Source organism: Oncorhynchus tshawytscha, linkage group LG13, assembly GCF_018296145.1.
Source record: "Oncorhynchus tshawytscha isolate Ot180627B linkage group LG13, Otsh_v2.0, whole genome shotgun sequence".
Classification (NCBI taxonomy): domain Eukaryota; kingdom Metazoa; phylum Chordata; class Actinopteri; order Salmoniformes; family Salmonidae; genus Oncorhynchus; species Oncorhynchus tshawytscha.
This window is the reverse complement of record NC_056441.1, coordinates 66,068,063-66,089,086: the sequence shown is the minus strand read 5'-3', so window position 1 is coordinate 66,089,086 and position 21,024 is coordinate 66,068,063. Positions and strand designations below refer to the sequence as shown.

The 21,024-nt window shown below is 44.7% G+C and overlaps 1 pseudogene; it reads left to right on the top strand.

Moving 5' to 3' along the window:
• Positions 1–619: 619 nt before the first annotated feature.
• LOC112266136 lies at positions 620–20,646 on the top strand (annotated as a pseudogene).
• The last annotated feature ends 378 nt before the right edge of the window (positions 20,647–21,024 follow it).

Genomic DNA, 21,024 nt, shown 5'->3' with positions numbered 1-21,024 from the left:
CAGTAAAATCGAAAACTGGAACAAAAAGAATATTGTCGAAAATTGGAGTGGAGGATACGTGTGTAAATGATAATGAATCGCTTATTGTTGGGATGCGGTTGTTGAGTTAGGGCAAAGGTGTTCTAATTCTCATTGGTCTAACGTTATCTGTGGTAAGGATGCATATGCGGGAAACTGTTTGAGGTGTCAAATGGTGAAGTATGCGCTTGGAAAAGTGGAGTCTGTCTGTGACCAATAGTGGTTTTGTTTTGATTAATTGTATTTTTGACAAGCAGAATAGGCAACAGGGTAGATGATAAGTAGTAGCAGCTTATCATTCATGTCAGCAGCACCACCCCTTGACAAGCTCGCTTGTTGGTTTAGTGTACAATTAATGAGTCTTGTTTCTATGTAGACTTGTATTTTTTTTTTCAACCGTTAAACCGTTAACCAGGTTCATCTTACCAAAATTTTGTTTAGAATTGTAATGCAACTTGATAATTGATATTCTATTTCAAATGTCTTCACAGGAAACATCGTCAGACACTTCCTCCTTCAATGGAAGAGTGAGAGAGTCCTCCTCTGTGCTGGAGGGAGCCATTGGGAGGACAGTCTGTCAGACCTGGATGAGTAGGTTACCATGGAGTGGCTAGTGTCGGCTGTAGGGAAGGACCTAGGGTTGGACTGTTGGCAGCTGGGTCCAGGGCCTGGCCTCAAGAGCTGGTGGCCCTGGTCCCTACCAGTACTCACTCCACGACATCGCCAGCTACAGCCCAGCGAAGCTGGCCAACAGCCATGCTAAAGTGCGATTCATCCACTACCAGTTACTGATCGCGTTGTGGGCCTGTCAGGCGTCGGGGCTATCCTGTGGAGCGCTCTCCCTGCAGAACATAGTGGTGGACGAGCAGCTCTGCAGCCACCTCAAGGTCACCCTGGCCCATTATGAAAAGCTGGGGGAGGACAGAGAGGCTGACTGCTATGTTACAGAGGGAAAAGTCCCGAGAAGCTTCAAGGTGAGGGACCAGGTGTGACCGTGATAAGAGGCTGTGCAGAGATTGTTTTGATGAGCTCAAGTCCTTGGTCCTGGACTGGGTCCATGGTAGAGTCAGCAATTTCCGCTACCTGATGTAGCTGAACAAGTTAGCTGGACGGCGGGAGGGAGACCCAACTACCACCCTGTCCTGCCTTGGATGGTGGACTTCACTGTGCCATATGGGAGGTTCCAGGACCTCAGGGGGTCCAAGTTCAGGCTGAACAAAGGAGACAAGCAGCTGGACTTTACCTATGAGATGACCAAATAGGCCCTTGCAGCAGCAGTGGCTTACGGAGGTGGGCAGGCAGTATTGTAGGAGGCCTGGGTCTGGGTGGGTCTGTAGGCGCCGGTGGTTCAGTGTTGTCAGACATCACCTACTATGTCTACAGGGCCCGCGACCAAGTATCTTCTGAAGCCCCTGGTCAGTGTGTACTAGATCTCACGGTGCCTCAGAGGTTGCTTCTACCTCTACAAAGACTGCTTGGTTCTGCAGCTGATTGTCAGACTGGGTCTGCAGGCCTTCCTGTCCAGCCTCCTGCCACATGTGCTCCAGATCATCTCTGGTTTTGAGAGCAGCAGCTCGGGCTTCGGGCCCCAACGGGAGGCCAGCAAAGACCTAAGGGGAGGGGCATTTGACCTGGGAGAGGAGGAGGAGGACTACCAGTAAGGCAGGCCATCCTCAGGCTCTGTGAGTGGGAAGGTGGTGGGGCAGTGGAGGGGCTGGGGTTGTAGGGGTGGGGGGAGATCCAGGGCTGATGGACTACTCCTCAGGTGTCAGCCTCAACGACCAGGTGTTTCCTCTCAGAGGGTGAGGACATCCAGAATGGCTTCTACGTCAACAATGGAGCAGGGGAGTTACTGGGGGAAAACTGCAGTGTCAGAACTCACCAGTAGGAGGCAATGAGCAGGACCTGGAGTCTTTGAGCTTGGGGAAACTGAGCGACAAGGACAGCACTAGCGAGGTCTCTATCGGAGACGCCGACTCCACTTGGGACTGAACCAGTCTGAAGTCAGCTGACAGCAGCCAGGTCTTGAAGCAGGCCAGCGAGGGAGAGGAGCTGGAGGAAGAGACTGAGACAGACTGAGGAAGGGAAGGAGAGAGGGACATGGGAGGGCAGTGGTCCCAGCCTAGAACTGACGTTATCTGGCTGCACAGAGGAGACAGTGGCCATCCTGGAGGGTGAGTTTATCAATGGCATAGATTTGGAGGACTCACAGAAAGACATGGTGGGAGAGGAGGAGGAGGAGAAAGAGCATGACCCGTCAGAGGACTCGGAAGAAAAAGAGCAGAAGATCCTTCTAGGTGAGATTCTACTAACATATCATAACCACACTGTGTGTATGTGTGAGTATGAGAGCGAGTGGGTAGATGTGAGTTTAGCCGAGTGTGTAATAAGCCTATCTGAGTGAGAGGATATCAACACCTAACCACTCATGTCACTCCTGCAGTCTGATTCTAGAATTCTGCTCTGAGCTCCAGAACCATAACCACATGCTCTAGATCTGTTAGAATTATTCTCTGAATTATAGAACTCATTCATGACAGGAAAATATAATGATTGCATGTTTTATTATTAGGTTAGAAACTGAATATGTGCTTATCATATGATCTCTGGTCTTTGCTGAAGAAAGAACTAAGTACAGTGTCTTCATTAGACACTATTATGCCAGTATAGAGAAGCTGTCGGTTATGTCCGTAGGCTAAATCATACAGCGTTCATGGTATTCACTTCACAATGGGAAGAGCAGGAAGGTGGTGTAGTGACTGGAAGTTCACAGCCCGCAGGGAGACTCATGTACACCACGTCCCTCAGTGGAGAACCACGGCGTTGGAAATGGGTTTGTTGTTACTGTGGAGTTTTTTTCATCTTTATACAAGTTCACACCCAGCAAAGCAGAGCCCCTGCCCATGGTGTGAATCTGAAGTCCTATACTCCTTTCACTGGTGCTGTGAAGATACCTGTTTGAGGGGAAAATGGGGAGGGATCAAATATATTTCAAATGTATTTATAAAGACCTTCTTACATCAGCTGATATCTCAAAGTTATGTACAGAAACCCAGCCTAAAACCGCAAACAGCAAGCAATGCAGGTGTAGAAGCACGGTGACTAGGAAAAACCAGAACCTAGGAAGAAACCTAGAGAGGAACCAGGCTATGAGGGGTGGCCAGTTCTATTCTGGCAGTTCCGGGTGGAGATTATAACAGAACATGGCCAAGATGTTCAAACGTTCATAGATGACCAGCAGGGTTAAATAATAATAATCACAGTGGTTGTGGAGGGTGCCACAGGTCAGCACCTCAGGAGTAAATGTCAGTTGGCTTTTCATAGCCGATCACATTGAGTATCTCTACCGCTCCTGCTGTCTCTAGAGAGTTGAAAACAGCAGGTCTGGGACAGGTAGCATGTCCGGTGAACAGGTCAGGGTTCAATACTCCAGATATAACAGCTTGACCCTAGCCCCTGACACACAAACTACTGCAGCATAAATACTGGAGGCTGAGACAGGGGTCGGGAGACACTGTGGCCCCATCCGACGATACCCCCGTACAGAGCCAAACAGGCAGGATATTACCCCACCCACTTTGCCAAAGCACAGCCCCCACACCACTAAAGGGATATCTTCAACCACCAACTGACCATCCTGAGACAAGGCCGAGTATAGCACACAAAGATCTCCGCCACGGCACAACCCAAGGGGGGCGTCAACCCAGACAGGAAGATCACGTCAGTGACTCAACCCACTCAAGTGACGCACCCCTCCTAGGGACTGCATGGAAGAGCACCAGTAAGCCAGTGACTCAGCCCCTGTAATAGGGTTAGAGGCAGAGAATCCCAGTGGAAAGAGGGGAACCGGCCAGGCAGAGACAGCAAGGGCGGTTCCTTGCTCCAGTGCCTTTCCGCTCACCTTCATACTCCTGGGCCAGACTACACTCAATCATATGACCTACTGAAGAGATGAGTCTTCAATAAAGTCTTAAAGGTCGAGACCGAGTCTGCGTCTCTCACATGGATAGGCAGACCATTCCATAAAATGGAGCTCTATAGGAGAAAGCCCTGCCTCCAGCTGTTTGCTTAGAAATTCTAGGGACAATGAGGATGCCTGTGTCTTGTGACCGTAGCGTACGTGTAGGTATGTACGGCAGGACCAAATCGGAAAGGTAGGTAGGAGCAAGCCCATGTAATGCTTTGTAGGTTAGCAGTAAATTCTCAGAACAAGAATAGACTGACGAGTTTCAGAAGAAAGTAATTTGTTCCTGGCCATTTTGATCCTGTAATCAAATCCACAAATGCTCATGCTCTAGATACTCAACTAGTCTAAAGGCGGACAGTTTTATTGCTTCTTTAATCAGAACAACAGTTTTCAGCTGTGCTAACATAATTGCAAAAGGGTTTTCTAATGATGAATTAGCCTTTAAAAATGATAAACTTGGATTAGCTAACACAACGTGCCATTGGAACACAGGAGTGATGGTTGCTGATAATGGGCCTCTGTACACCTATGTAGATATTCCATAAAAAATCTGCCGTTTCCAGCTACAATTGTCATTTACAACATGAACAATGTCTACATTGTATTTCTGATCAATTTAATGTTTTCATGGACAACAAATGTGCTTTCTTTCAAAAACAAGGACATTTATAAGTGACCCTAAACGGTAGTATGCATACGGTAGTACACATACTTTGAACAGTAGTATACATACATACATACATACATACATACATACATACATACATACATACATACATACATACATACATACATACATACATACATACATACATACATACATACATACATACATACATACATACATACATACATACATACATACATACACACATAACATACCTAACAATAATGAGGCTCTATACACGGGGTACCGGTACTGAGTCAATGTACAGGGTCCAGGCTAGTCAAGGTCATTTGTACGTGTAGGTAGGAGTAAAGTGCTCTGTCTTATGCCAAACAACGTTTGGAGTGAATTTTAGCACAAACATATTTTTTTACCCAGGCTAGGACAAATTAATGCTGAACTGAACTTTACCCCCACATGATCGGGCATGGCAGCAGATTTCATGTTTTAGATGCTCACTGTGTTTGATATCTCACCCCCCACAGGGATTGGACTTTGGCAGAGGTGGTGGATTTTGTTAGGAGAGATTGCAAAGCATTTTCGTCCAGAACCCAAATTGATTAGTGAGAGATTTGGTTTTGGGTGCCGAGAATATCAGTTGTTATTGTTGTGTTGACTGTATAACACTGATAACTGATTTCTCCCTGCAGACACGGTCTGCAAGACCGTTAGATGGCTGTCTGCAAAGCTTGGACCCACAGTGACGTCTCGATATGTGGCCAGGAATCAGCTCCGGCTGCTCACCATCTGCTACATTGGTGAGTAATTGATGGATAGTTGGCACCGAAAGGACAGGATTTTCAAATACTGAGAGAGGTTGCTGTAACAGTTGTTACATACTATATTACAGAAAACACCAAGTAACCACACTATCTATTGTCCTGGTTGAAATATGAAACGATCAACCAGTTTACACTTAAAAATACATTTTACTGCTTTATGATAGAGATCCTATTAAATGAGGATATCCCTATTAAATCAGGGATTATATACAGTTGAAGTCAGAAGTTTACATACACTTAAGTTGGAGTCATTAAAACTTGTTTTTCAACCACTCCACACATTTCTTTTTAACAAACTATAGTTTTGGCAAGTCGGTTAGGACATCTACTTTGTGCATGACACAAGTAATTTTTCCAACAATTATTACAGTGAATTATAAGTGCAATAATATGTTTGTTTCACAATTCCAGTGAGTCAGAAGTTTACATACACTAAGTAGACTGTGCCTTTAAACAGCTTGGAAAATTCCAGAAAATGATGTCATGGCTTTAGAAGCTTCTGATAGGCTAATTGACATAATTTGAGTTATTGGAGGTGTACCTGTGGGAGTATTTCAGGTCTACCTTCAAACTCAGTGCCTCTTTGCTTGACATCATAGGAAAATCGTTTAACTAGGCAAGTCAGTTAAGAACAAATTCTTATTTACAATGACGGCCTACCCCGGAAAAACCCAGACGATGCTGGGCCAATTGTGCGCTGCCCTATGGGACTCCCAATCATGGCCGATGTGATACAGCCTGGAATCGAACCTGGGACTGTAGTGACGCCTCTTGCACTGAGATGCAGTGCCTTAAACCGCTGCGCCACTCAGGAAACCCAAATCATGTCCAGTAGATTGAATTTACCGCAGGTGGACTCCAAGTTGTAGAAACATCACAAGGATGTTAACTTCCGGCGCAGACAGAGATGGCCGCCTCGCTTCGCGTTCCTAGGAAACTATGCAGTATTTTGTTTTTTTTTACGTGTTATTTCTTACATTTGCCTTATGATTAACGAGACGTGGTGTGATCACAACAACATACAGGAACTCAAGTCCTTCTGTTCACCTGATTTAGAATTCCTCACAATCAAATGTCGACCGCATTATCTACCAAGAGAATTCTCTTCGATTATAATCACGGCCGTATATATCCCCCCCAAGCAGACACATCTATGGCTCTGAACGAACTTTATTTTACTCTTTGCAAACTGGAATCCATTTATCCGGAGGCTGCATTCATTGTAGCTGGGGATTTTAACAAGGCTAATCTGAAAACAAGACTCCCTAAATTTTATCAGCATATCGATTGCGCAACCAGGGGTGGAAAAACCTTGGATCATTGTTACTCTAACTTCCGCGACGCATATAAGGCCCTGCCCCGCCCTCCTTTCGGAAAAGCTGACCACGACTCCATTTTGTTGATCCCTGCCTACAGACAGAAACTAAAAAAAGAAGCTCCCGCGCTGAGGTCTGTTCAATGCTGGTCTGACCAAGCTGACTCCACACTCCAAGACTGCTTCCATCACGTGGACTGGGAGATGTTTCGTATTGCGTCAGATAACAACATTGACGAATACGCTGATTCGGTGTGCGAGTTCATTAGAACGTGCGTTGAAGATGTCGTTCCCATAGCAACGATTAAAACATTCCCTAACCAGAAACCGTGGATTGATGGCAGCATTCGCGTGAAACTGAAACCGCGAACCACTGCTTTTAATCAGGGCAAGGTGACTGGTAACATGACCGAATAAAAACAGTGCAGTTATTCCCTCCGCAAGGCTATCAAACAAGCTAAGCGCCAGTACAGAGACAAAGTAGAATCTCAATTCAACGGCTCAGACACAAGAGGCATGTGGCAGGGTCTACAGTCAATTACGGACTACAAGAAGAAAACCAGCCCAGTCACGGACCAGGATGTCTTGCTCCCAGGCAGACTAAATAACTTTTTTGCCCGCTTTGAGGACAATACAGTGCCACTGACACGGCCTGCAACCAAAACCTGCAGACTGTCCTTCACTGCAGCTGAGGTGAGTAAAACATTTAAACGTGTTAACCCTCGCAGGGCTGCAGGCTGGTGTGTTTACGGACATATTCAATCAATCCTTATCCCAGTCTGCTGTTCCCACATGGTTCAAGAGGGCCACCATTGTCCCTGTTCCCAAGAAAGCTAAGCCAACTGAGCTAAATGACTACCGCCCGTAGCACTCACTTCCGTCATCATGAAGTGCTTTGAGAGACTAGTCAAGGACCATATCACCTCCACCCTACCTGACACCCTAGACCCACTCCAATTTGCTTACCGCCCAAATACGTCCACAGACGATGCAATCTCAACCACACTGCACACTGCCCTAACCCATCTGGACAAGAGGAATACCTATGTGAGAATGCTGTTCATCGACTACAGCTCAGCATTTAAGACCATAGTACCCTCCAAACTCGTCATCAAGCTCGAGACCCTGGGTCTCGACCCCGCCCTGTGCAACTGGGTACTGGACTTCCTGACGGGCCGCCCTCAGGTGGTGAGGGTAGGTAACAACATCTCCACCCCGCTGATCCTCAACACTGGGGCCCCGCAATGGTGCGTTCTGAGCCCTCTCCTGTACTCCCTGTTCACCCACGACTGCGCAGCCATGCACGCCTCCAACTCAATCATCAAGTTTGCAGACGACACTACAGTGGTAGGCATGATTACCAACAACGACGAGACGGCCTACAGGGAGGAGGTGAGGGCCCTCGGAGTGTGGTGTCAGGAAAATAACCTCACACTCAATGTCAACAAAACAAACGAGATGATTGTGGACTTCAGGAAACAGCAGACGGAGCACCCCCCTATCCACATCGATGGGACAGTAGTGGAGAGGGTAGTAAGTTTTAAGTTCCTCGGCGTACACATCACGGACAAACTGAATTGGTCCACCCACACAGACAGCGTCGTGAACCTCAGGAGGCTGAAGAAATTTGGTCACCAAAAGCACTCACAAACTTCTACAGAGGCACAATCTAGAGCATCCTGTCGGGCTGTATCACCGCCATCAACCATAAGGCTCTCCAGAGGGTAGTGAGGTCTGCACAACGCATCACCGGGGGCAAACTACCTGCCCTCCAGGACACCTACACCACCCGATGTCACAGGAAGGCCATAAAGATCATCAAGGACAACAACCACCCGAGCCACTGCCTGTTCACCCCGCTATCATCCAGAAGGCGAGGTCAGTACAGGTGCATTAAAGCAGGGACCGAGAGACTGAAAAACAGCTTCTATCTCAAGGCCATCAGACTGTTAAACAGCCACCACTAACATTGAGTGGCTGCTGCCAACACACTGACTCAACTCCAGCCACTTTAATAATGGAAATTGATGTAAAATATATCACTAGCCACTTTAAACAATGCTACTTAATATAATGTTTACATACCCTACATTATTCATCTCATATGTATATGTATATACTGTACTCTATATCATCTAATGCATCTTTATGTAATACATGTATCATTAGCCACTTTAAACTATGCCACTTTGTTTACATATTCTACATTACTCATCTCATATGTACAGTGGGGCAAAAAAGTATTTAGTCAGCCACCAATTGTGCAAGTTCTCCCACTTAAAAAGATGAGAGAGGCCTGTAATTTTCATCATAGGTACACTTCAACTATGACAGACAAAATGAGAAAAAAAATCCAGAAAATCACATTGTAGGATTTTTTATGAATTTATTTGCAAATTATGGTGGAAAATAAGTATTTGGTCACCTACAAACAAGCAAGATTTCTGGCTCTCACAGACCTGTAACTTCTTCTTTAAGAGGCTCCTCTGTCCTCCACTTGTTACCTGTATTAATGGCACCTGTTTTTTTAAACTATTTTCGACATTGTAGAATAATAGGGAAGACATCAACTATGAAATAACACATATGGAATCATGTAGTAACCAGAAAAGTTTTAAACAAATCTAAATATATTTTATATTTGAGATTTTTCAAAGTAGTTACCCTTTGCCTTGACAGCTTTGCACACTCTTGGCATTCGCTCAACCAACTCCATTAAGTAGTCACCTGGAATGAATTTCAATTAACAGGTGTGCCTTGTTAAAAGTTGATTTGTGGAATTTCTTTCCTCAATGCATTTGAGCCAATCAGTTGTGTTGTGACAAGGTAGGTGTGGTATACCGAAGATAACACTATTTGGTAAAATACCAAGTCCATATTATGGCAAGAAAAGCTCAAATAAGCAAAGAGAAATGACAGTCCATCATTACTTTAAGACATGAAGGTCAGTCAATCCGGAAAATGTAAAGAACTTTGAAAGTTTATTCAAATGCAGTCGCAAAAACCATGTACACCAAGCACCATGATGAAACTGGCTCTCATGAAACTGACTCTCAGACCCAGAGTTACCTCTGCTGCAGAGGATAAGTTCATTAGAGTTACCTGCACATCAGAATGCAGCCCAAATAAATGCTTCACAGAGTTCAAGTAACAGATACATTTCAACATGAACTGTTCAGAGGAGACTGAGTGAATCAGGCCTTAATGGTTGAATTATTGCAAAGAAACCACTACTTTCTTGGGTCAAGAAACACGAGCAATGGACATTAGACCGGTGGAAATCTGTCCTTTTGGTCAGATGAGTCCGCTGTGTCTTTGTGAGACGCCGAGTAGGTGAACGGATGATCTCCGCTTGTGTGGTTTCTACCGTAAAGCATGGAGGAGGTGTGATGGCGTGGGGGTGCTTTGCTGGTGACCCTCAGTGATTTTTATTTAGAATTAAATTCAAGGCACACTTAACCAGCATGGCTACCACAGCATTTTGCGATTATTGGGACTATCATTTGTTTTTCAACAGGACAATGACCCAACACCTCCAGGCTGTGTAAGGGCTATTTGACCAAGAAGGAGAGTGATGGAGTGCTGCATCAGATGACCTGGCCTCCACAATCACCTGACCTCAACAGAATTGAGGTGGTTTGGGATGAGTTGTACCGCAGAGGTACGGAGACGCAGCCAACAAGTGCTCAGCATATGTGGGAACTCCTTCAAGACTTTTGGAAAAACATTCCTCGTGAAGCTGTTTGAGAGAATGCCAAGAGTGTGCAAAGCTGTCATCAAGGCAAAGGGTGACTACTTTGAAGAATCAAAAATGTGACGTATATATTTTTAATTTTATTTTTTACTACATGGTTCCATATGTGTTACTTCATAGTTTTGATGTCTTCACTATTATTCTACAATGTAAAAATAAAGACAAACCTTTGAATGAGTAGGTGTGTCCAAACTTTTGAATGGCACTGTACATACTAACAACTCAACAAGATCTCAAAGTTTACCTTTGAAATTCGACTTATTATGTATGAACGTCTATTTGGATGAACGCCTGGTTACAGGGTTAAAACAGAAATGCGTGAGGCCGTAAAAGCACTGGGACATTTTCAGCTTCCAGGAATAGTGTATAGATCCTTGCGACATGGGGCTGTGCCTTATCATTCTGAAACATGAGGTAATGGCGGCGGAAGAATGGCACGACAATGGGCCTCAGGATCTCATCACTGTATCTATGTGCATTCAAATTGCCATCGATAAAATCCAATTGTGTTCAGTGTCCGTAGCTTATGCCTACCAATACCGTAATCCCACCACCACCGTGGGCACTCTGTTCAGCACGTTGACATTGTAAACCGCTCGCCCACATGACACCATACATGCTGTCTACCATCTGCCTGGTACAGTTGAAACCAGGATTCATCTGTGAAGAGCACACTTCTCAAGCTTGCCAGTGGCCATTGAAGGTGAGCATTTGCCCACTGAAGTCGGTTACGATGCCGAAATGTGGTCAGGTGATGACCCTGGTGAGGACGACGAGCATGCAGATGAGCTTCCCTGAGACAGTTTGTGCAGAATTTCTTCGGTTTTGTAATCCCACAGTTTCATCATCTGTCCAGGTGGCTCAGACTGTTAAACAGCCACCACTAACATTGAGTGGCTACTGCCAACACACTGTCAATGACACTGACTCTACTCCAGCCACTTTAATCATGGGAATTGATGGGAAATGATGTAAATATATCACTAGCCACTTTAAACAATGCTACCTTATATAATGTTACTTACCCTACATTATTCATCTCATATGCATACGTAGATACTGTACTCTATATCATCGACTGCATCCTTATGTAATACATGTATCACTAGCCACTTTAACTATGCCACTTGGTTTACATACTCATCTCATATGTATTTACTGTACTCGATATCATCTACTGTATCTTGCCTATGCTGCTCTGTACCATCACTCATTCATATATCCTTATGTACATATTCTTTATCCCCTTACACTGTGTATAAGACAGTAGTTTTTTTTTGTTTTTTTTTTGGAATTGTTAGTTATATTACTTGTTCGTTATTACTGCATTGTCGGAACTAGAAGCACAAGCATTTCGCTACACTCGCATTAACATCTGCTAACCATGTGTATGTGACAAATAAAATTTGATTTGATTTGATCCCGCAGGTGAAGAAGCTGGATGTGGAGGTCCTGGGCTGGTGTGGTTACACATGGTCTATGGTTGTGAGGCCTGTTGGATTTACTGCTAAATTCTCTAAAATGACGTTGGAGGCGGCTTATGTTAGAGAAATGAACATTCCGTTCTCTGGTAACAGCTCTGGTGGACATTCCTATAGGCAGCATGCCAATTGCACGCTCTCTCAAAACTTGAGACATCTGTGGCATTGTGTTGCGTGACAAAACATTTTACATTTTAGTGGCCTTTTATTGTCCCCATCACAGGGTGCACCTGTGTAATGATCATACTGTTTAATCAGCTTCTTGATATGCAACACCTGTCAGGTGGATGGATTACTTTACATATTTGTATTTTTGTTCAGTGTAACATCAGACCTTGGAGACTGAAACATGCAAGGAAACATTATTTCCCACATAAATTCAAAGTGTTACATTGAAATGAAATAGACATGGGGTATAATGTTAAACAGTGTTCTATTGAATCTGCCACTCCGTGTTCTGTCCTCAGGTTCCCCAGTGGAGTGCAGACACGTTCGGCTGTGTGTCTGAAGACCCTCCGCCTGATGACTCATCTGTCTGCGCATCGGCAGGGAGATGGTGCAGCAACACATGGTAGAAACCCTGAAACGCTTCTTCACTGTCTTCTCCCTGCTGCAGTGCCTACAGGGACAGGGAAACACTGGCCTTACTGGAAGGTAGGCATTCTGACATGGTATATATTAAACACAAAAACATTTTAAGTGAAGTTAGGCTGGTTAAAAGCCAGGAAATTAAAATATGTCAGTTTTGATGTGAGCTCAGTCTCCTAACGTATGTTAAGTTGTGAGACTTTTAAAAAATTATTTAATTCCATTGCGATGTCCTCTGTGTGGCGCAGATGGAGAGTTCCCCCTGCAGGGAGGTGGGAGAATGCACCCTGCTGGATGTGTGTACGGCGGAGGGGTCAGAGGTGACGTGTGAGCTGGGTGTTCTGGAGGAGCTGCAGGCCATGTTTAACCCTGAGATGGCATACGCCTCCCACATCCCCTTCTACTGCCTTCATAGGTGAGACACACGTGTGCACAAACAATTTTTTAAATGCATACAAACTTAAAATCTGAATTTTATATGTTTCTTACACTGTTGAAGTCAGAAGTTTACATACACTTAGGTTGCACTAAATTGACTGTGCCTTTCTAAGCAGCTTGGAAAATTCCAGAAAATGTCATGGCTTTAGAAGCTTCTGATAGGCTAATTGACATAATTTCAGTCAATTGGAGGTGTACCTGTGGATGTATTTTAAGGCCTACCTTCAAACTCGGTGCCTCTTTGCTTGACATCATGGGAAAATCAAAAGAAATCAGCAGAGACCTCAGAAAAAAAATGGTAGACCTCTGGTTCATCCTTGGGAGCAATTTCCAAACGCTTGAAGTTCCCATGTTCATCTGTACAAACAATAGTACGCAAGTATAAACACCATGGGACCACGCAGCCATCATGCCCCTCAGGAAGGAGACATGTTCTGTCTCCTAGAGATGAATGTACTTTGGTGTGAAAAGTGAAAATCAATCCCAGAACAACAGCAAAGGACCTTGTGAAGATGTTGGAGGAAACAGGTACAAAAGTATCTATATCCACAGTAAAGCGAGTCCTATATCGACATAACCTGAAAGGCCGCTCAGCAAGGAAGAAGCCACTGCTCCAAAACCGCCATAGAAAAGCCAGACTACGGTTTGCAACTTCACATGGGGACAAATATCGTACTTTTTGGAGAAATGTCCTCTGGTCTGATGAAACAAAAATTGAAGTGTTTGGCCATAATGACCATCGTTATGTTTGGAGGAAAAAGGGGGAGGCTTGCAAACCGAAGAACACCATCCCAAGCGTGAAGCAAGGGGGTTGCAACATCATGTTGTGGGGGTGCTTTGCTGCAGGAGGGACTGGTGCACTTCACAAAATATATGGCATCATGAGGGAGAGAAATTATGTGGATATATTGAAGCAACATCTCAAGATATCAGTCAGGAAGTTAAAACTTGGTCACAAATGGGACTTCCAAATGGACAATGGCCCCAAGCATACTTCCAAAGTTGTGGCTAAATGGCTTAAGGACAACCAAGTCAAGGTATTGGAGTTGCCATCACAAAGCCCCTCAATCCTATAGAGAATTTGTGGGCAGAACTGAAACCATTTGTGCGAGCAAGGAGGCCTACAGACCTGACTCAGTTTCACCAGCTCTGTCAGGAGGAATGGGCCAAAATTCACCCAACTTATTGTGGGAAGCTTGTGGAAGGCTATCTGAAACGTTTGACCCAAGTTAAACAATTTAAAGGCAATGCTACCAAATACTAATTGAGTGTATGTGAACTTCTGACCCACTGGGAATGTGATGAAATAAATAAAAGCTGAAATAAATTATTTTCTCTCTACTATTATTCTGACATTTCACATTCTTAAAATAAAGTGGTGATCCTAACTCACCTAAAACAGGGAATTTTTACTTGGATTAAATGTCAGGAATTGTGAAAAACTGAGTTTAAATGTATTTGGCTAAGGTGTATGTAAACTTCCGACTTCAACTGCATGTTCTTGATGGTTGTCAAAGCATTGTGTCCTTTGGCCCTCCCAGGAGATGTAGCGATTCATAAGCTGGTTTCCAACCACGAGCTGGTCTGGAGGTTGGCCCAGTCCTACCACTCCAGGGTGAGTCCTGGCAGTCCTGATGCCAACCCCCTCCAGCAGCCTCCCCCTTTTTCCTCCATTGGCCCCTCCCCTGGTCTGGGACGCCATGTGGGCCGCCCCTTCCCTGCCCCCTACTCCTCCACGCCCCTGGGCTCAGACACTCTCCCAGAGTCAGGCACCTTTGGCAGACATCTGGTGGGCAACCACATCCAGGAGGCCCGGGACTCTGAGCCGGGGGGTGGGAGCCCCATCCGGGGCTCATTAGACAACTGGAGCCACCCCCCGCCTAGTCATACTCAGCCTGTCATCTCGTCTGCCTCCACCTTCACCACTCCATCCCTAGGCCCCTCCTCCTCCTCCTCCTCCTCCTCCTCCTCCTCCTCCTGGGTGGTGGATCCTACCCCAGAGGACAGCGCTCTGAAACAGGAGCTCCCTCGCGGTGGCTTCTCCCTGCAGGGCAACTGGCTGGCCTGCTGGCAGTATGAGATCGGTCTCAACCAGCAGGATCCCCACTTTGACTTCCACCAGATCCGCCTGCAGAGCTTCCTGGACCATTTGGGCATGGCTCAGTGTTTGGCTCCACTTGCTGGGGAGGAATACTTCCTGTCTGGTAGCACGGACAAAACAGTGAAGCTGTGGCCGCTCTATAACCACGGCGACGGGACGCTGGAGGTGGAGCCAAGGCTGACCTACACGGATCATAAGAAGTCTCTGTTCTGTGTTAGCCATCTGGAGGCGCTCAAGGAGGTGGTCAGCTGTGACGCCACTGTGCACCTCTGGGACCAGTTCACAGGTCAGTGGGGAGGAGACCTGTTGAGGTGACTCTGCTTCTGTTTTGTTGGAGTACACAGAATGTTTTTCATTTAACTGAGTGATTTTATTTTAATTCCACTACATATTTAATTATAATAAGAAATGAGGTAAATAAAATGTGAAAGCTTCCGAACATAAATAAAGTATGAAATAAAGCTCTGCTCTTCCCGTGTGTGTCCAGGTGAACAGATCTGCTACTATGAGGCCCTGGATGGGAAGATCACCATCACAGCAGTGACCAACATGCCTGCTCCTCACTGTAGTGTAGTGTTTGGCAGTGCAGAATCTCCTCCACTTCATCGACCCAGGCCTGCAGGTACCTACCAAACCCAGAGAGAAACTACCCTGCTCACTCCCCTGTTTAGTCTCCATCCTTTTTATGCTAATCAAGTGGTCTGGTCAAAAGTAGTGCACTATGTAAGGGATAGGGTGCCATTTGGGGCGGTACCATGCTTTTCTGACTTATTATCCCATGTTATTTATCAGTGTTATGGAATAGAATAGCTTTTTCCTATTGCTTCTAATCTTCCTATTCATTGCCTGCCTGACATGCCAGAGTGAGTCAATGCTCTTCCCTTAAATATAGAACATAAATATAATTTATATACAGTACCAGTCAAATGTTTGGACACACCTACTCATTAATTGCTGATTTGAATTTATAATTGCTGCAGTTAGTTGCTGATTTCTGAGGCTGGTATCTCTAATGAACGTATCCTCTGCAGAGCCCTGGAGGGCGCACTGTGGCAGCAGGCTTCTCCTCTGGCTTCATCGTGCTGCTAGACGCACGCACAGGCCTGGTGCTGAGACATCCTGCAGATTAAGAGGTGTGTGTGGGGGGAGGTAGGTGTGTGTTCAGTGTCTGCGGGTGCATGTTTTTTGGTAATTTCACACGGACTATTGCTAGAGCAGTGGTTTCAAATCAATACGGATTCATGTTCCCGTTGAATAGTGATTCTTTTTTACTGTGGTTAGCTATTGGATTTCACCAGCGGCATAAACAATGGATATTGAGGGATATAAAGTGAACCTTGTATCCTAGCACTGACTGCTCCCACTCTCTCACACAGTCAGTTATTTGGCCTGTGGAGCTTTGTTACATAATGGCCCTTTTCCCATCAACATGTTTCTGCTGCTAGACATGCTGTCTGCATCCCAAATGCCACTATATTCTCTCCCTTTGGGCCCTGGTCAGAAGTAGTGCACTATACAGGGAATGGGATGTCATTTCAGGCGCAGCTACTATCTCTGGCCAGTCAGTCCTTCGCATGTTCCTCTCAGGGGAGTATGTAGGACTCTAAAATGTTCAGCAGTCAGTCAGCTGATAAACACGAGGCAGAGTTGCAGCTTACTGTTTTATTCTGCTGTTCCATATTGGTGGTGGTGGTGAAATTTTAACGTGAGTCAAGTGACAGTTGTACCCAGAGGGTTTGTTCAGAAGCAGTCAACAAAGCACTAGAGCTGAGCAAACTTGACTTAACCCTGATTGGTGGGGTCAAGGATTGCGTCTCTGGCTTTAGAGGCTCAAGTTCAGGTAAATATGGACAGGAGTTACTCATTATAAAGGCTATACTGAGTCTCACTGGTCCATCCAGAGATGACCCAGACTCCTCATTGCTGTAATATTTATGGATTACTCTGCCTATCGCCAACTTTTTTTAACCTGTCTCTCCTTTCTGGGGAGGTTCCCATTGCTTGGAAGGCAGCCACGGTTCATCCTTTATTTAAAGGGGGAGATAGTTAATGGCCTATTTCTATTTTGCCCTGTTTATCAAAAGTGCTGGAAAAACTTGTCAATAATCAACTGACTGGCTTTCTTGATGTCTAGTATTCTCTCAGGTATGCAATCTGGTTTCCACTCACTCAGGTTATGGATGTGTCACTGCAACTTTAAAGGTCCTCAATGATGTCACCATTGTCCTTGATTCTAAGCAATGTTGTGCTGCTATTTTTATTGACTTGGACAAAGCTTTTGATACGGCAGACCATTCCATTCTTGTGGGCCGGGTAAGGATTATTGGTCTCTCCTGAGGGGTCTTTGGCCAGGTTTGCTAACTACCTCTCTCAAAGAGTGCAGTGTATAAAGTCAGAAAATCCGCTGTCTCAGCCGCTGCCTGTCACCAGAGGTGTACCCCAATTTTCGATCCTTGGCCTACGCTTTTCTCAATTTACATCAAGAATATAGCTCAGGCAGTAGGAAGCTCTCTCATCCATTTATATGCAGATGATACAGTTTTGTACTCAGCTGGTCCCTCCCTGGATTTTGTGTTAAATGCTCTACAACAAAGCTTTCTTAGTGTCCAACAAGCTTTCTCTACCCTTAACCTTGTTCTCCAAAACAAAGGTCATGTGGTTTGGTAAGAAGAATGCCCCTCTCCCCACATGTGTAATTACTACCTCTGAGGGTTTAGAGCTTGAGGTAGTCACCTCACACAAGTACTTGGGAGTATGGCTAGACTGTACACTGTCCTTCTCTCAGCACTTATCAAAGCCTCAGGCTAAAGTTAAATCTAGGCTTGGTTTCTTCTATCGTAATCGCACCTCTTTCACCCCAGCTGCCGAACTAACCCTGATTCAGATGACCATCCTACCCATGCTAAATTACGGAGACATAATTTATAGATCGTCAGGTAAGGGTGCTCTCGAGCGACTAGATGTTCTTTACCATTTGGCCATCAGATTTGCCACCAATGCTCCTTATACATAGCACACATCACTGCATTGGATACTCCTCTGTAAACTGGTCATCTCTGGATTCAAAGACTTAATCATGGACACTTACTGACTGTTGTGTGATGTATTATTGTCTCGACCTTTTTGCCCTTTGTGTGGTTTGTACCATGTTTTGAGCTACTACCATGTTGTGTTTCTTCCATGTTGTTGTGTTGCTACCATGTTGTTGTGTTGCTGTCTTGTCATATGTTGCTGCCTTGCTATGTTTTTGTCTTAGGTCTCTCTTTATGTAGTGTTGTTTTCTCTCATGTTGTGATGTGTGCTATATTTATATTATATTTATTTATTATTTTGAATCCCAGCCCACGTCTCCACAGGAGGCCTTTTGCCTGTTGGTAGGCCATCATTGTAAATAGGAATTTGTTCTAAACTGACTTGCCTAGTTAAATAGGTTAAATAAAATAAAAATGTGTAATGTCCTGGCAAAGAATATACAAGTGCTCTTTCTAATCCAGTTATGTCAGAGTGAGCGCGTGGGTGTGTGGGTGTGAGCGTGGGTTGGTGTGGGTGTTTGTGAGTGTACACACACACATGATGCTCTCTGACTGTGGTCTCCTGTGTGTTTTGTGGGCTGCTGAGGGAAACCTGGTCATCAGTTTGTCCACTGACCACACTCTGACTGTGTGGAAAGACCTGGAACACAAGCCCCTCCACCAGTACAAGTGACCCTCCAACCCGGTCCATGCATTCGACCTGTACGGGGAAGAGATCGTGGCGGGCACCGTGGCCAACAAGATAAGGGTGTACTCCATGATGAACATCTCTGCCAGCCCAGCCAGCAGCACCAAGCTCAGCTTGGAGAACTTTCGTGGAACCCTCACCAGCCTGGCTGTGCTGCCCACCAAGAGGCTCCTGCTGCTGGGTTTAGAGAATGGGGCCATCAGGCTGTTAGCTTAGGGGCTAACATATAACAAACTGGCTCAGCTAGCTATAGACTGCTGTTGACTTTTGCTGAAGGTGTCCTATTCCTAAAGCGTGTTGCCTGTATCCTGAGCCTCTCTCCGCTCCTCCCCATGTGGGATTGAGGCTGGACTCGCTGATGAGGCAAGTGGTGAGGTCCTCAAAACATGTTTTTACTAAGGAGAGAGAGGACCACTTAAAGACTACTTACATGATCCTCAAACTGAGAGGACTTTGCCTGTCTGCTCTGCTGTAGTCAACGACCAAAATAAAGAGGAAGTGTTGTATCACTCATTCAAGGATAGATCTACCGTAGGGGGCAACTAAACACTTGATTATGACTTTTACCATTTATCTCTCGATCTTATATTATGAATAAGATTCTTATCCTTGACTCGGTCAATATTATTTTCAAAAGGAAGTGCTCGGGAAGGTGGAGCCTAACATGTCTCTGATGTAGTGTTGGTACTTTCCAAATAGATGCATACCTATCAACCAACAGCAAAAAGGACTGATTCACATTTCACACACCCACACCTGTCATTATTGTCTCCCTGACATTAGATCACACCATGCATCAGGTGCACTGAATAACTATGCTGCATTTCTACAATACAAATACGTTTTAAATCTGTTTCCCATGTCTTTCTAAAGAATGAAGGCTTTCTCACCTTACATTGTTTCAAAATGGTACAAAATAAACCAACACAAGACCATTTGATTTTACAAGTGTTAATGCATCTACTTAATGCAGACGAGCTGAAGGTTTGACAAGAGGGATGGCAGAGTCACGATGTGATTCTTCAACCTGTAACTGCTGTGTGCCAAGGTCACATGGTCAAATCCTACTGCACAATAAGGAGCGCCATTTATCAAGCTATTCTCGATCACATTTTAAGATTATTTGACAATTTAATGGTTTAATATTAGCGTCGTTAAGATTTCTTTTGAATAATTCTGAACCATGGTTGCCGATTAGAAATAATCAGTTTGTAGGCCTAATTAAAGAAAGGTTGTTTTTATGTAATGATGAATGATGAACTCTGGTTAGTCCATAACATCAACTGGCATAGGAACAAAGAATCCAAGTCAAGACCCAATTGACTTTTGTATTGTAATAACTATGCCTTATATGTAATCACAAATTGGCAGTATAAGAAAAAGAATGGCAAGAAAAAGCCAGTGTATGTACCTTGTTATCCTGAATGGGAAGCTTATCTGTTCCACCATAACACCTGTTGCCAAAGTTTTCACTCCTGTTCATAGTCAATCTTTAAGACAGTCTACTCTGCTCCCAAGTGTGTCTGTGCTCCTCTGCACTTTTATGATGTGCATTACCATCCATGACCTCAACACAATCCTATAGTCTTTTTTGGAGAGTAACATCAACCTGGGTTCATCCAGTTGTTTAACAGGCCACAAGGGTCACCATGTTCCCACGAGGCTCGCTCCTCTGATTTTTTTTAATGGTTCCTGTGACTTTTGTATGGTCTAATAATCAAAAATGTACTTTGTTTTCAAAAGGAATTAAGTAACACCTTGATAATCAGAACTGGTCAAACTGATGTCCATTACAACATTTTGATGAGAGAAGTACTCATTTTATTTAACAGGTTTAATAAAATATTACCTACACAATGTGCTTGTTTCAGGTTTTTACATGAGTCAGAAATGTTTGTATAATGTCAGTCCTCACCAAATCCTCCTCTCTTATTCTCCTCTCTGTTGCAAGCAACTCAGAGAGCACAATATTTAGGGTTCTTATTGGATAAAGTCTGCTCCTGATGTTTTTTTAGAAAAATGTCTGTCAGCTCAGCTGCAGTCATGTGATCTGGTAGATACCACCTACTGTTTTATGTTGAGTGGTAAAACGTTTTGTCTGTTATGCAGTGTAGCTACGTTCAGTTTCTACCCATCCAATCAGTCTAATGCCAATTTTGTCAGGTTTAGAGTTGCTTCATACCAGGTTTGGAG